Consider the following 17,181-nt stretch of genomic DNA (forward strand, 5'->3'; position numbering starts at 1 on the left):
ATCTTAAAGGCTAGTGCAGCTAAAAGATTAGGTCAAACAGACCCATGTTCAAATCCCCAGCTTTCCCACTTCACTAGCTATGCGACCTTGGAAATAGCTGAGCCTCATTTTCCTCATCTATAAAAGTGAAGATGTTTGTGTATTTACCCTCCTCACTCCAAAAGAATAAGGAAACTTGCAGAAAATAAAATTGTTTTTTAAAAATACAGGAGGAAACTAGGATAAAGAGAATGGAGGATAAATAAATTAATTACCAAACTGTTAAAATTTAAGGAGAGAATATTTTGAGTGATCAAAGTGACTTCAAAGTAGTAGGCAAACTTTGGGGAAAGCAGAGGACTAACAATGGAACTTCACAGAGAGATCAAAGGAGTTAGTTTATAAGATGGCAAAAACTTAAGAAACTAACCACATTAAAGCTTTCACAAAAGGAAACAGGGAAAAGGGTAGAGACTCCTAAGCTCACTGTGAGCATCCTCAAACACAGAAAGTATACTTTGTAACATTAGGTCTCATTTTCTAAACCTGCGCTATTAATACTTCCTCCTGATGTTTCATTTTTATCGAAACAAAATGTTTCCCCTCCCTGAAATCTGCTTTTCCCTCCCTTCCATTTCATCACAGCCTCTGTGATCATAATGATTGAGTTCAAATCTTCCTCTCTGAAGCATTTCTTGATCCCTATCTTCAATGATCTCTTCCGAATTCAGCAACTTTTTATGGCACTTAGTTAATATTGCATAGTTTAGGACTTTAATAATCAACAAATAATTGAGGGCCTAAATGTAAGACATGACTGAGCATTAACTGATCCAGACGTATCCCCTCTTGCCAACTAGACTGCAAAACAGGGGCAGGGACTGCATTTCATACCTTTATATACACAACCTAAAAGGCAATTCAACTCCTCTTAGTTCATTTACATATATACAAAGACACAGACATAGATATAGATACGTTATGTATATCCTCCAGTGAGCAAACGAGTGTCATCACAATCAAAGTACTACTACTTTAAGGTTCATTTTCTAAACAATTAAAGGAAAGAAAGCATACGTATTCAATTCAACATGAATTTACTGAGCACATACTATGTATTGAGATGAACAAGAAGCACATGTCTTATTTCTCAGGAAGCTTACTGCCTAGTGGGGAAGAACGACAAGAAAGCCAACAAATATAAAGCAATAAGTGCTATAAAAGAGGAACAGACAGTACAGCTTGCTAAATAAGCAGCAGCAGTGCATCTAACTTGAGAGGCAGCAAAGCATCCAGGACTATATCTCAGGTCACACTAGATCTGAGTCTTGAAGACAAACAGGAAATCGTAAAAATGAAATGAAGGGAAGCTCTCTACTTAGGCATCCATGGTAAAAACTCTTATGTACTCAAAAATCAGAATCTAGAGCTTTCCTTATTTCCATATTTTCAGTTCTCCAGAAATGGTTGTTCAATTTGAGCATGAATAGAAAGCAAAAATAGATACAGACACAGATGGGGAACTTTATAATGGATAGATCAGGTTGGCAACATTCAAATCAGTAACCAATTTTAGCATCACAAAAAAGGGGACAACCAGACATTATACGCCTCCTGATGTGATACAACAGGAGATACTACACAGCACTACTGTTACAGAGTCTTGCCAAAAAAATTGAACCGTAACATAATCAAGCCTAAACTACCTGTTACCAACTACCAGTTTCAAGGAAATACAGAAGACAGAGATGAACCTGTTAAGCACTACCATGAGGATATAATCAGAAAAATCCAGAGAAGAGAAATTCCTTAGGACACAAAACTCAGTTTCCTCAACAAATACTTTGAAAGAAAAAAAAATGAGGAGGAACCTATATATTAAAAGAGACTGTACCAACTTAACACAATTTGTGGACACTGCTTAGATCCTAGTTTTTTTAAAAAACTGTTAAAATGTGTAAGAATCAGGGAAATTTGAATATTGACTGAATATGTGATATTAAGGAGTTATTATTCATCCAAACTATAACATGTAATAAACTGTACATATTTAAAATGTATTTATGTATAAACCCATACATATATATCCATTACCATAATCAAGATAAGGAGCCTATCCATCATCTCCACAAATTTCCTGTGTCCCTTTGTAATCCTCCCCAACCACTTGATCTGGTTTCTGTCACTATAGATTAGTTTGCATTTTCTAGAATTTTATATAAGTGGAATCATATAACATATGCTCTCTTTTTGGGGTGAAGGGGGGGTATGGTTTCTTTCATTCAACATAATTATTATGAGAATCATCCATGTTGTTACATGTATTAACAGCCCATTCCTTTTTATTGCAGAACTGTTTTCTATTGTGTGGATATACCACAATTTGTTTATCCATTAACCTGCTGATGGATATTTGGGTTGTTTCCAGTTTGGGCTGTTACCAATAAAGCTGCTACAAATAGCCATATACAAGTCTTAGCATGAACAGATACTTTCCATTTCTCTTAGGTAAATACCAGGATTGGAATGGCTGGGTCGTATGGTAGGTGTATGTTTAACTTTTTAAGAAAATTACCAAACTCTTAAAAGTTGTTCTACCATTTTATATTCCCAACAGCAGGCTATGAGAGCAAGGAATTATTATTTATGTATTTATTTTTTGAGGAAGACTAGCCCTGAGTTAACATCTGTTGCCAATCCTCGTCTTTTTGCTGAGGAAGACTGGCCCTGAGCTAACATCTATACCCATCTTCCTCCGCTTTATATGTGGGACGCCTACCACAGCATGGCTTGATGAGCTGTGCCATGTCCGCACCCAGGATCCAAACCAGCGAACCCCGAGCCACCAAAGCTGAATGTGTGCACTTAACCGCTGCTCCACCGGGCCGGCCCCAGGAATTATTATTAATCATTGTTAATTATTTCTAGTTAAATGGTATTATGGCTATGTCTTTTTTTTTTTTTTTAAGATGAATGTTCTAGAGATATGTACATCATACAGATGAAGAGAGATGATGTTTAGGAGTTGCACAGAACTCAATAAAACAATTGAAAATCAATGAAAAAAGAAATGTTCTTAACTGTTGAAGATGGGTAATTGGAATGTTCATCATACCATCCTCTCTACTTTTCTCTATGATTAAAAATTCCCATAAGTTAAAAGAAATAGATAAGATACTAGACTACTTCAGTAAGCAAAGCTTATTTATGGGCTACATATATAGCAGGGTTCTGCAAGGATACAGTTAAAATGGCATGTCCTTGCTCTTTGGGCTTGAGGTAGTATTCCCTTTAATGACTGCAGATGCAGTCAACTTTGTCTCAATGAGAGGAATGTAAAGTCAGGGAAGGGTAAAAGGGACAAAAACAAAACAGATGCATGAAGACTATGTCCTGTTCCTCTCTCTCTCACTCCACATCCCTGGATTTAGGGGCAGAAGAAAGTGTGTTGCACAAAAGAAAAAAAATCAGAAATAACCATGTATAAAAACACTCTCTCTCACTTTAGAATATTCTAACAAACACAATGAATGTTTCCACAGAGGTGAACTGCAAAGCTGGGGAACAGTAGAGAAAGCTTTTATTTTATGCTCCCTTCACATTAAATTTTGCATTTCATACAAGTATCACGTACTTTAAAAATAAATTAAATTAAAATGTTAAATCAATAATAATACAACCACCAACAATATTCTGGTGCTTTACCTCTCGTGAAGTTTAGTTTCATATGCTGCATTTTGTCATTAACATTACATTTTCCTACATATTAAAAAGTCTTTTTGAAAATTATTTAAATGAATTCATTTTATCACATGGATGCTGTTTATTTTTATTACATAAAATACTTTGATGAACATCCATATATAGAAATATTATACATATCTGATTATTTCCTTTGGATAAGCATATTACTGGGTTAAAACATATGATTATAGAGCTCTTGAAATATATGGTAAAAACCCTTTCATGTAATGTGACTGGGAGAGGTGGTTGGCCAAAAAAAATCATTTAAAATGAGGATTTATTTAAAAAAAGGAGAGAGATGTACATGCGTACCTTAAACATCTTAATTTAAAATCTAAAAATAATGCATATGCATCATCTATAATTTCTCTTTTGGGTTTCTTTAAAGTGGCTCAAGAACTTAATGATATTCAGCAAAGCATTATAGGTGCAAAATCCTAAATGGTTATAGTTTTACTCCATTTATCTTTAGCTCTCTAACCTATATCGGATTTGATAAAGTTTTTGAGTCACTTGCCTTCAACCAGTCTCTCCAAAGCATTCCAATTAGTTTTCACAGAAACAATGTTTTTAAACTATTTTAAATTGTTATATTTACTAAATTGGGTAACTACATAAGTTTGGCAAATGTGGCAGAGATGGACAGCTGCCCCAAAGATCCAGACTTGTGCCAACAGAGGTAGGGGATGACCACTGTCAGCACCCTTGATAACAGAAGATTCTGTATTATCAATTTTTCACCTTTGAAAATTTGACAGACAATAAATACCATGTTTTAGTTTGCTTTTGAAAGATTTAACATGAAATTGTACTTTTCTTATATGATTAAACTGAAAGGACTAAGCAGTATGTTGTAACAGGGAAACACAAATCCTGGAGTCAGACTTCCTGAGTTTGAGTCCTGCTTTAACCATTTACTAGTTACATGATCTTAGGGAAGTTACCTAACCTCCTATTTTCAGAATAGTGTTGTGAGGATTAAATAAAATAATCCATTTACCACAATGTGTGGCACATGGTTAAACACTCTGTAGCTATCATTAAGCTATACAGAAACATCACTAATGAAACAAGTAAACCTTTGGTGTAAGAAACATGATTCATGGTGTCAGCACATTTTAATACCAGTTCCTAAACTTGTTATGTGTTCTTCCATATGCACACATGTAGCGGGGGGGGGGGGGGGGAGACTGAAGGGATAAAAGTTCTTTTTAAAGAGTGGTATGCCAGTTTAATCCTTTTTTTTTCCTGTTTATTTTTCTACAGTATTAAGATTGAATCATTTCTTTGGCTTATTTTTCTGTATCAGTTTTCTACAGTAAAAAATTTTAATTAATAAAAGAAAACTTTTTTTAACATAGGAGGATGACACATTAATAGGAAATGACAAAGTTTCTTAAGCCTTGAAACAAATTCTTAAGTGATGTAAAGGAATACAAAATAATTGTAAAATTATAAAACTCAGTGACCTGAATCATTTTAAGGTAGAAGAATTCTTGGTGTTACATACAGCTACATCACAGCAACTAGTAGTTTCCTCCGTCATTCCTGCTCATCCCCTTAACATTCCCAACCTTTCCTATTGCAAAATTCTCACCACCACCACAAAGTTGATATTGGGAGAAACATAAACCAGCAATTATAATACAGTATGTTAAGCAAGGCAATATCTAAGCTCTTACGGGAAAAAAAATTGCTCTTCGAGTTAAACCATGAAATAGAAGATAGTGGTTTAGAGCAAAGATATTTAGAGAGTCATTTTACAGAGTAATAGTTTCTAGTCCAGTAGGTCTTGCCCAGTGATTCTCAATGAGTGCTTCACTAAATTTTAATCAACGTGCAAAATTTATTTTCATAACTATTACAAGGTGTTCAAAAATGTTGGGCTGAACAGATTATGTGACCCAGTGAAGCGCATGTACAATTTATCATAAGAACTAAAAACAACTGTACTTCAAAGTTAAGCCAGATTCAGAAAAAGATTACACGATTCCCTAACTCTGACATTCCTTTCACAGGTCTATTTGGGCAGGGGCAGGGGCAGGGGCGATGGGGGGGGAGGGGGGGGTTGCCGGGAGAGGAGAGAGTTACAAAGACGGCAAATACTTGTACTCAAAAAGTGACAAAGTTAATGGTATGTTAACTGTGCCTTTTATACTTATATAAGACGCTATTACACTGGTAAAGTGATACATTCTATTGACTTGTTTAGTTTTGTTTGGAGGCTTTTAATCTTTCTAGATTCTAATCTGATTGAAGGTTAACATTTTGAAAGAATGTGTCAGTTAGACAGGGCAATGGATGCAGGGGAGGAGGTGAACAAGAATGGAGAAGAAGAAGAGAAAGAGCAGCAGAGAAAACAAATAAAAGCAGTGCTTACTCATACCCTGTCCAGGGCAAGAGTGTCCCGTCAGGTTACCTGGATTGTCTAGTATACTTGCTCGGTTTATTCCTTTTTTTTAAAAAAATTTTTTTATATCTTTATTTATTTATTTTTTAAGGATTTTATTTTTCTTTTTTCTCGCCAAAGCCCCCCGGTAAATAGTTGTGTATTTTTTTTTTAAAGATTTTATTTTTTCCTTTTTCTCCCCAAAGACCCCCGGTAAATAGTTGTATATTCTTCGTTGTGGGTCCTTCTAGTTGTGGCATGTGGGACGTGGTTTGATGAGCAGTGCCATGTCCGTGCACAGGATTCGAACCAACGAAACACTGGGCCGCCTGCAGCGGAGCGTGCGAACTTAACCACTCGGCCACGGGGCCAGCCCCTCGATTTATTCTTATTGAGAAAATGGATTTACCAAGTTCTCAGAGCCTGATATCATTAATTATTCAAAATCATAAAACTAAGTCTTCTTATTGTGATTCCATGTTCAGAACAACTCAAAACCGCTAGTACCTGGAATAAACCCAGAGGGCTTTGTTGCTGAACGTTGTTGAATGCTGAGTGTTGCTGAATGATGATTCATCCCACCACCTTCTGCTAATTCAGTTTCCCATGGAAAGCTGGTTTGAGAGATAATGCTAAACTCAGAAAGGCAGGTCAAGCATGAGAATATAGGTTTCTGGAGATTCAGTGGATACAATATGATGATACATCATTTCAATCAATTAAACCAAACTGAATTCCAACTCTCTTATGACTAAGTCACCCTGAAATAAAAATTACAAAATTAATGCTAAGTGGGAATTACCATTCCCACCACCTCTTCCTCAATTTTAATAATTAAGTCCATTGAGTATACTATACTAAAGAATTGGGATTAATAATGGGAAAAGAAAAATAGCTAAATTTTGAGAGCTAGGTGGCTGTTTATCATTACCTTATGAGTAGTTCTGGATCTACAGACTTAATTTTTTCAGTGACCTTAGGCCTTACACTGGAAAAGGGAGGGGGCGGGGAGGGGGGAGCACAAGGTGCAGAACAGTATGCTACCACTTAGGTAAAAACAAAATGTGTATGTGAGTGACTGCTTGTATATTCACTCAATCTTTGGAAGGATACATAAGAAACTGGGGACACAAGTCACAGCTGGACAGAGGATGTATGTGGCTTGGAGATGAGGTGGGAGGCAGACTTTTCCCTTTTAGATTTTTTGAATTTTGTATCAAATGCAAGTATTATGTTTTAACTAAATTAAAACATATTAATAATATAATAAGCATTTCTTCTTAAATGGCTAAACACCTGAATCTTTAAGAAGACTAGGGTCTCTTAAGACAAGTAGATGACTATCTTAGCATGTTCTGGCAAATATCCCTTCCTCTCTCTGTTAGAATATTCTAGTATTTTTCTGGAAATATTCACAAGGAAGAAAAATACTCTAATCCTTTCTAATTGTCTTCTTAAACTCAGAAATGGAAATATATACATACACACACACACACATATAAAACATGTCACCTTAAGGATTCTTTTTGACCCCTTGTTTAGCTGCTAAAGGTATTTCTGATGCTTTCAGGATAGATTCTCTATATATGAAAGGATATACCAATAAGACATACAACTCTCAAAAAGACAGGCTAATATCAACTAATTTTAACATTCTATCTTCATAATTTGAACTAAGGTTACCAATCTCTAACACTTGTGCCTAATTTTTGTAGTACCTGAAGTGAGAGGGGTGAAGTATACCCTAAGATGTTGAAAATAAGGGGAGACTGCCATTTGAGAACTAAACAAAGAAATCAACAAAAGATGATGCTAGAGTGCTTTTATAACAATGGTTCCTAACCCTTCTTGTACTCCCATGCTTATGAGGATTACTACACATCCCTATCAGTTACAGCGGTTTGTTACCACTTTGTCTCCTGGACTGCAATCAGTATATATGTTGAAGTTTGAAAATGCCCCCCTTCTCTTAGGAAACACTCCCCTCTCCAGTAGAGGACTCATACACTGCCTTAAGGAGGTATAATGACTCCCAGGTCCAAGATTTAAGCCAAATTTAACATATTAACCCTATTTTTTTAAAAAATCGCTTATCTCAATGTTTCGTCTAAACTCTGGACTCATATCTCCAACTGTCTAAGAATCAGCTCCACATGGATGTCTAACAGTCAGCTATTCCTGAACTTAACATACTGAAAACAGAACCCTTAATATCCACCCCCTCAAATCTGCTCCCCCCAACTGTTCCTAAGTCAGTAAAAAGAACCATCATCCTCCCAGTTGCTCAAGCCCCAAACAAAGGATTCATCCTTGATTTATCTTTTCCTAAATTCCCTACATCTAATCCATTGACTCTGGCTTTATAAGATATTCCCAAACTTTTTCTCTCCATTTCCATTACTACCATCGTAGACCAAATTACTCCATCTCTCCCTTGGAGTATAATATCAGTTTCCTCCTAAATGCTCCAGCCACATTGGCCTTCTGTCCTTAAACATGTCAAGCTCATTTCCATTTTGTGGTCAAGCCATTCCTTCTGTTTAAAATATTCCTCCCACATATTCTCAGGGCTGCTGCTTCTCAGCTCAAATGTCACTCCCGAGAGGATTTCCCTGACCACCAAATCAAGAATAACCCCACCCTCACTTCCACTTATTCTCTACAGCAGTACCTTGCATTTTTTTCCCTCCACAGCATTTATCACTATCTGAAATTAGTTTATTTGCTTATTGTCTGTCCTCCCACTAGACTGAGAGCTCCATGAGAGCAGGAACCATATGCATTGTATCTAGAATAGTGCCTGGCATATGGTGGGTGCTTAATAAATAGCTGATGAATGAAGGAACATACTTAAAGAAACACTATGTCAACTGTGAAAGATAATGGTCAGCTAGGAGAGGATAGTGACAAAATATTCAAAACATCAAAGGAAGAGTGCCCAACTGTGGTAAACCTTAAAACTGTGCCATGAGGGGCTGGCTCACGTAGCAGAGTGGTTAAGTTTGTGCGTTCCGCTTCGGCGGCCCAGGGTTTCCCAGGTTCAGATCCTGGGCGTGGACATGGCATCGCTCATCAAGCCATGCTGAGGCGGCATCCCACATGCCACAACTAGAAGGACTCACAACTAAAAATACACAACTATGTACTGGGGAGCTTTGGGGCGAAAAAGAAAAAAATAAGATCTTTAAAAAAAACAAACAAAACTGTGACATGATATTCCAGCTCTCCTTTCAGATATAGGTTTCTATTTGCACATCATCTTGAAGTTAGGCACGGTCATGTGACTTGCTCTGAACAATGAAATATAAATAGAAATCTTTAAGAGCCACTTTGTGTAATTCCCTATTACTTTCCTTTTATCATGGCAACCAGCACAGGCCAGAGGTGAAGGTTCCATCTGTCCACATTCCTGAGCAAGGACAATAGAGCAGAGCCCCCAGACAATTCACATGTAACATGAATTGAGGAGAAATAAACCTTTGTTATTTTAAGCCACTGAAATTTGGTAGTTACTTGTTACTGCAAAATAACCTAGCCCATCCAGACTGACAAATCAAGCAATCTTGAGGGCACAGAATGATGCAGTCAGTCTCACTAAGCAATCAACTGACGCCACTAAACATACACACATAATTTCCTTCTGACTACTTAGGTTCCAAATAGGTCTGCCAACAAAGAGAGAAAAAATTGCTTATATCGAGTTTTAAAGATTCTTGTCCCTGACATTTTTCAGTAAATTAATTCATCCAAATAATGAATGCCATCCTATACAGGCTTCTTGAGAAATAGTCTGACAAGCTTTCCTTATCTGGAAACATACTTTCTAGGTGAGAATAAGTGTGCTTTTCGTTTCATTATTATCTATACCAACTATTCAATAATTAAATAGTTATTGAGTCCAAGTCACTGTTGGAGAAACAGACTAGAAAGGTAGACTGGCTAAAATGCAGAAGTCCGTGAATGCCGGGTCAGGAATCTGGGCTTTATTTTGTAGACAAAATAGACTTACTGAGAAACTCTGCATAGGAATCATATGACTAAACACCATTCTTGAAGATTATTTGGTATGACAGTTGCAGAATTAGGATGACTGAAATAGGAAGACCAAGAGTACAAGTTTCCAAATGATGTGCCTGAATCCTCCATAGATGAAAAGCCAAACTTTAAATCATATGATTTATTTATAATCAATACATATTTACTTATTATACAACACTAAACATACTGTTAATTATGATACTAAGTGGTATAGGGAATAGGCAGGGCACAGGTTTCTGCAAATAAGAGTAAAAGGCAACAAGCCCACAGCTAACATCACACTCAACGGTGAAAAGCTGAAAGCTTTTCCTCTAAGATCAGGTAAAAGACTAGGATGTCTCCTCTCACCATTTTTATTCAACATAGTATTGGAAGTCCTACCTAGAGCAATTAGGCAAGAAAAAGAAATAAAAGGCATCCAAATTGGAAAGGAAGAAATAAAAATGCCACTGTTTGCAGATGACATATTATATACAGAAAATCCTAAAGACTCCATCAAAAAACTGTTAAAATTAGTGAACAAATTCAATAAAGTTGCAGGATACAAAATCAACATGCAAAAATCTGTTGTGTTTCTTTATGCTAATAATGAATGATCAGGAAAAGAAATTAAGAAAACAAGCCATTTACAACTGCATCAAAAAGAATAAAATACCTAGGAATAAATTTAACCAAGGAGGTAAAAGACCTGTATATTGAAAACTACAAGATATAAATGAAAGAAATTGAAGACGACACAAATAAATGGAAAGATATTCTGTGCTCATGGATTGAAAGAATATTGTTAAAATGTCCATACAACCCAAAACAATATACAGATTCAATGCAATCCCTATAAAAATTCCAATGGTATTTGGAACCATTGGAAACAGAACAAACAATCCTAAAATAGCCAAAGCAATTTTGAGAAAGAACAAAGCTGGAAGCATCAGGCTTGTTGATTTCAAATTATATTACAAAGTTACAGTAATTAAAACAGTACAGTATTGGCATAAAAACAGACACATAGATCAATGGAACAGAAGAGAGACCAGAAAATAAATCCACACATATATGGTCAATTAATTTACAACAAAGGAGCCAAGAATATGCAATGGGGAAAGGATAGTCTCTTCAATAAATGGTGTTGGGAAAATTGGGAAGCCACATGCAAAAGAATGAAACCGGACCACTATCTTACACCATGCACAAAAATTAACTCAAAATGGATTAAAAACTTGAACATAAAACCTGAAACCATAAAACTCCTAGAAGAAAACATAGGCAGGAAGCTCTTTGAAACAGGTCATGGCCTGTGATTTTTAAATCTGACACCAGGAGCAAAAGCAAGAAAAGCAAAAATAAACAAATGGGGCTACATCAAACTAAAAAGCTTCTGCACAGCAAATAAAGGCATTAACAAAATGAAAAGGCAATCTACTGACTGGGAAAAAATAATTGCAAATCATATATCTGATAAGGGGCTAACATCCAAAATATATAAAGAATTTATACAACTCAATGGCAAAAACACCAATCTGATTTTAAAATGGGCAGAAGGTCTCAACAGACATTTTTCCAAAGAAGACACACAGATGGCCAACAGGTACATGAAAAGATGCTCAACATCATTAACCATCAGGGACATGCGAATCAAAACCACAATGAGATATCACCTCACATCTGTTAGAACGGCTATTATCAAAAAGAGAAAAAATAGGAGCTGGCCCCCTGGCACACTCCACCACTGCGGCTGAGGTTCAGTTTCCGGGCACGGACCTATACCACTTGTCGGTGGCCATGCTGTAGCAGCGACCTGCATACAAAATAGAGGAAGATTGGCACAGATGTTAGCTCACGGTCAATCTTCCTCAAGCAAAAAGAGGAAGATTGGCAACTTGGCAACAGATGTTAGCTCAGGGTGAATCTTCCTCAGCCAAAAAAGAAGAAATAACAAGTACTGGCAAGGATGTGGAGAAAAGGAAACCCTTGTACCCTGTGGGTGGGAAATGTTGCAATTGATGCAACCACTATGGAAAATAATATGGACGTTCCTCAAAAAATTAAAAGTAGGACTACCATATGATCCAGCAATTCCACTTCTGGATATTTATCCAAAGAAAACAAAAACACTAATTCAAAAAGATATACGCACCTTCATGTTCACTGTAGCATTATTTACCACAGCAGACATGGAAACAACTTAAGTGTCCACCAATGACTGGAAAGAAACAAATTGTGAGATACACACACACACACAAAAACACAAAATGGAATATTATTCAGCCACAAAAAAGAATGAAATATCGCCATTTGCGATGGGTGGGCCTGAAGGACATTACACTAAGTGAAATAAGTCAGACAGAGAAAGGCAAATACTGTATGATCTCTCTTTTATGTGAGATCTAAAATAAATAAATAAATAAACCCCCAGCTCATAGATTTAGAGAATAGAATGGTAGATTGGTGGTTGCAAGAGACAGGGGATGGGGAGGGCAGTGGGAGAAATGGGTGAACTGGGTTTTTTACTTTTTTTCTAGTTTAAATAAATCGAATAAAAACAAAAAAAAAGAAAGAAGAAAAGGCACACTGAAAAGTCAAGCTGGTACTAAAGTAAGATCTGCTGACGGACAAAACTACTTTGTGAGTATAAGCGGCAGTTAGGGCAGTAACTACTTAGCAGTTCTGAAAGGCACCCAAGTGAACAATGGACACTTACTACCACTAGGAAGTATTTTTATATTGTAGGAATGACTGGGCTGTAATCAGGTTGGTTTCTATCCTGAGTTCTTTCAAGGTACTCAGAGCATCTGCAAAAAGCTTGTCTTTCCTCAACAAGAACCCATTCCTTCATTCTTTCACTCATTCAACAAATATTAAGCACATGTGACAGGCTAATTACCATTCTGGGCACTGGGGAAATATCAGGAGGAAAACAAAGGTCCCTGCCCTCCTGGTGCTTATATTCTAGTGGCACTTAGATTCCATTCTATAATTCCTACCCCAATCCTACTATATGGAAGCAGCTTTTACAAATCCCTGTAGAAGAAATTTGTCTATGCCTAATTCACACTAAGAATTGAAAGACCAACTAACAGTCTCCCCAGAGGTAATTAATCTTGAAAAGTACATACTTCACAGATTCACAGACTCTTAAATTGGAAATGACCTAGGAGATAATTTCAATTTACAGATGAGATTAAGGGATTTTCCCAAGAACACTCAGTTACTAGTAGGAGAGCCAGGCTTAGAACTATGACTTCCATTGTTAATGCCTTTCCCATATAAGACCAAGCTGCCTGTTTTAAGATTATACTAGCAAGAAGAAGAGATGCTAGCAAGGACATTCATGATCCATACATAGGTGGTACGTTCCTGGGTGACTTGGTCAAGGCAAAAAGAGTTTCAGGCAATGTGTAAAACTGAAGGAGAGAGAGGTGGTCATAGGGAGGCAAAGTGGGAGGACCTTTCAGAAGACCCTTTCTCCCATCTCTACCCCATGATGTCCCAAGGAAACAGAAAATTTCTCCAAAGTTGGTGTATATTAGCTATTAGTGAGAAGATACTTGGAGATGAACACAAAGTAGTAAACACAGCATTTGAATCCAGCCAAGTCAATTTATATCCTATTCAATTTGAAAAGTGCATGCTCCCACTGAAACTACCATGTGTATTTGGTTTAAGAGTTTTTAAAAAAATTTACTTTCCTAAATACATTTTCCAGAAAGCACTAAATTAACTGATATAAATCAATAACCATAATGATTGATAACACAGCAATGTAATATTGACTGTGTGATGTTATGAGGCATCCCATCACTGGGCAAGCATTTTTAAAAGATAATTCCTCCTTCTCCCAAAAAAAGAGTCATATTCACTTCTTGCTTATAAACTGTAGCAATCTATACATTTAGGAAATCCAACCTAGTCCTTTAATCTCTCAAAATACACACTCATGACCAACAAACTTGAGCCTTATTTAGTAATCTAATAGAAAATACATTTAAAAAAACCTTTCCAAGAAGGGGAAAAGGGAAGCCTGGCTAAGAAAGAAATGAAAAATAAGCTTAGTACAAAAACCAAAAAAAAAAAAGAAAGAAAGAAAAGGACGATTAATCATAGGAGTTTGGGGAAGAATGTAAGCTGATAGGCATCCAGGGGCCTCATTAAAATCTCATTAGGTGTCTCTGTGAATGGCAGTTTACATACCTAAAATGAAAATTATTATGAGAATCCCAATTTATTTCAGTAGCTCCACCCTTCTTTTAGCTTCCCAGATTTAAAACCTTGGAGATAACATAGACTTTGCCCCCCATTGTCTTCTACAGTTAGTCAGTCATCATATTCTAATATTTCTTCCTTCAGAATTTCCCTTTTGAATGCAAAGCAAAATTCCCAATTTCAAAAGGACACACAGAAAAAACAAAGAACACTCTGACCATTAAAACGAATATTTTTCAAAGAATGAGAAATACTCATGATACGCTGAGTCAAAAAAAAGCCCACAAAAAGACAAAAAACAAAAAACCCCATAGGGAGAAAAATGAATGCGCCTAGTTTTAAAAAAAAGGAAAATAGTTATCAGCACAAAAAATGTCTTGAAAGGAACTACCATATGAAAACGTTAACAGTTGTTCTTTCTGCTTGGGGAGGGTGTTTATAATCCCCCCCCACACACACTTTCTTTATATTTCTTGAATTTCCTACAGTGAACATGCATGATTTTCAAACTTGGAAAAAATACCATGTAAATAATTGTCTCATTTTACCGCTACCTGTCCATTCTCAGTGCTCGCATACTCTCTCCTTACAGCCTCTCCCTTCCCCTAGCACTCCAACAACAGCCTCCTTCTTGAGGGCTCTAAGCCAGCATCTCCCCAACTTTAATATTGTTTGTAGTTATGATCTTAAAATTTATCATTCATATTTATCTACAGCACATGGAAGCAGAGGCCGGCCGTATAAACAATCAACTTGAAACAGGGTTTCTCAACCCTGGCACCACTGACATTTGGGGTAATTATTTCTTATGGAGGGCTGTCCTGCTCTAGGATGTTTAGCAGCATTCCCGGCCCCTATCCACTAGATGCCAGTAGCGCCTCCCTCAGTCTCTAGTTGTGACACTGGCAAATGTCCCTGAGGGGGCAAATTTACTTCCAGTTGAGAACCACTGATTTAAAAGTTCTGAGGCTGGCTTGGTGGTGCAGTGGTTAAGTTCGCACGTTCCGCTTTGTCAGCCCGGGATTCGCTGGTTCCGATCCCAGGTGTGGACCTATGCACTGCTTGTGAAGCCATGCTGTGGAAGGCGTCCCACATATAAAGTAGAGGAAGATGGGCACAAACAGTAGCTCAGGGCCAGTCTTCCTCAGCAAAAAGAGGAGGATTGGTGGCAGATGTTAGCTCAGAGCTGGTCTTCTTCAAAAAAAAAAAAAAAAAAAAAAAATTAAATTAAAAAATTTAAAATAAATAAAAATTCTAAAACTCCCCAAATCATATCTGTCTCTGCTCATATACATATATATCAGAAACTAAACTTCTTTGACATGTGTCTTATACAACACTCCTCACAGTCTTACCCATAAAATCTTATTTTTCTCAATAGGAACTTTCTAAAAAGACCAGACTTACTGTTGCCTAGAAAATCCATCTTCATTCTCAATTCCAAGTCTTTGAACACAGTTTCCTCACTAAAATTCCCCATTCATACTTCTATTCAAAGGCCTACACCCATCCCTCAATTGTCAGTTCTTTGCAGAAGCTTATGGATCCACTCAGTTCAGCATACACCCACTGTACTAATGAAGAGTATCATATACATGTATATTTTTGTTAATCTCATATCCCAAACTAGACTAACCTTCCTAAGCCCTGTTGCCCTGGCCCATTTCTTTTGTACAGCCAACTGGGCCTAACCCTGTGCTGGGCATAGAGGCAACCAAAAGCTTAATAACTGATGAACGAAATTTAAATACTCTGCTGTAAATAAGTGTAAACTGCTGATTTCTTACTAAATGGTTTTGCTTTAGTGTCATGGAGCTATTAGTTAAGTGTCATCATTTCAAGTACAGAGTAAGGGGTCGATACGTTTTCAGGGTGAAAACATTAATATATAATAGTACATTTTAAGGAATACATAGGTTTTGAATTGTTCTCTACACTTTCAAGTAACGATACAAAGGAATTAAAACTATAAACTACAACACAAGCATGAACTTTATGAACTCCATTTATCTTAAAATGTCCAATGGATTGTTTTGCTTAGTGTACAAAACTTAAGTACGGCCAACAAGAGCAGACAACCTGATCTAACAGTGTGTGAATGTGTGTGTACACAAACACACTTCACACATATATTATATCCCCAGGGGAGAAAAGTAAATGAAACGAAAGCACTTGGTAAACTAAAAAGAGCCATGAACTAAGAAGGCAGAATAGCATAGTTCAAAGCATGGAGCCAGTCTGCTTGGGTCCAAATTATATTATCTGGGTAACCTTGTACATGTCACTTAACTTCTCTGTGCCTCAGTTTCCTCCGTGCCAAATGGGGATAATAATAGTATCTGTCCCAAAGCAAAGCTCTCAAAACAGTGCTTAGCATACAGAAAGCACAAAATAAATACTAACCATCGTTATGATTACAAAGCTAGTTACTGGCCAAGTAAAACCCTCAATGTATAAAGTTCTGATTCAAGTTTGAAGCTGATTTAAAACAAAAAAGCAGGATAAACTATTTACACAAGTTTAAGCTATTAGGTGGACTAGATTCTCAGAATTTTTGCCAGCGCCAAACTGGTGATTATTACAGAATTTCTGTTACAGTTCTTTTTTTTTTTAATCTGCAAAGAAATTGACATAGACCTTCTGTTTTCAAGGAGCTTTACAAACCACAAGAAAACAAATCAACTCTTTGTTATCTTCATATTTAAGCCAATTTAAGGGCGTGGTAAAAGCCTAGGTACTGTTACAGAACAACTTTTCAGAAAATACAATGAGGTTTTTAAAGTCGCAACCAGCAATTCTTATGCAGTTATGTCAAGTTTTTGTGCTGCGAA

General features: G+C 36.7%; 1 protein-coding gene across 3 annotated transcripts in view; it reads right to left on the reverse strand.

The window, feature by feature from the left end:
• KATNBL1 (katanin regulatory subunit B1 like 1) overlaps positions 1-17,181 on the reverse strand; it is a 45,267-nt gene that overhangs the window by 27,475 nt on the left and 611 nt on the right. Inside the window, exons 1-2 of one of the 3 annotated variants that reach the window (XM_070239453.1) lie at positions 15,284-15,541; positions 12,285-12,350 (exon numbers count right to left, since the gene is read on the reverse strand). The exons of 1 other annotated variant lie outside the window; for it this stretch is intronic. The gene's annotated coding sequence lies outside the window, so the exon portion shown is untranslated. Of the gene's footprint in view, positions 1-12,284; positions 12,351-15,283; positions 15,545-17,181 lie in introns of those variants that run through there. One more of the 3 variants, XM_070239440.1, reaches the window with a different exon arrangement.

The sequence above is a fragment of the Equus caballus genome, chromosome 1, assembly GCF_041296265.1.
Source record: "Equus caballus isolate H_3958 breed thoroughbred chromosome 1, TB-T2T, whole genome shotgun sequence".
Taxonomy (NCBI): Eukaryota; Metazoa; Chordata; class Mammalia; order Perissodactyla; family Equidae; genus Equus; species Equus caballus.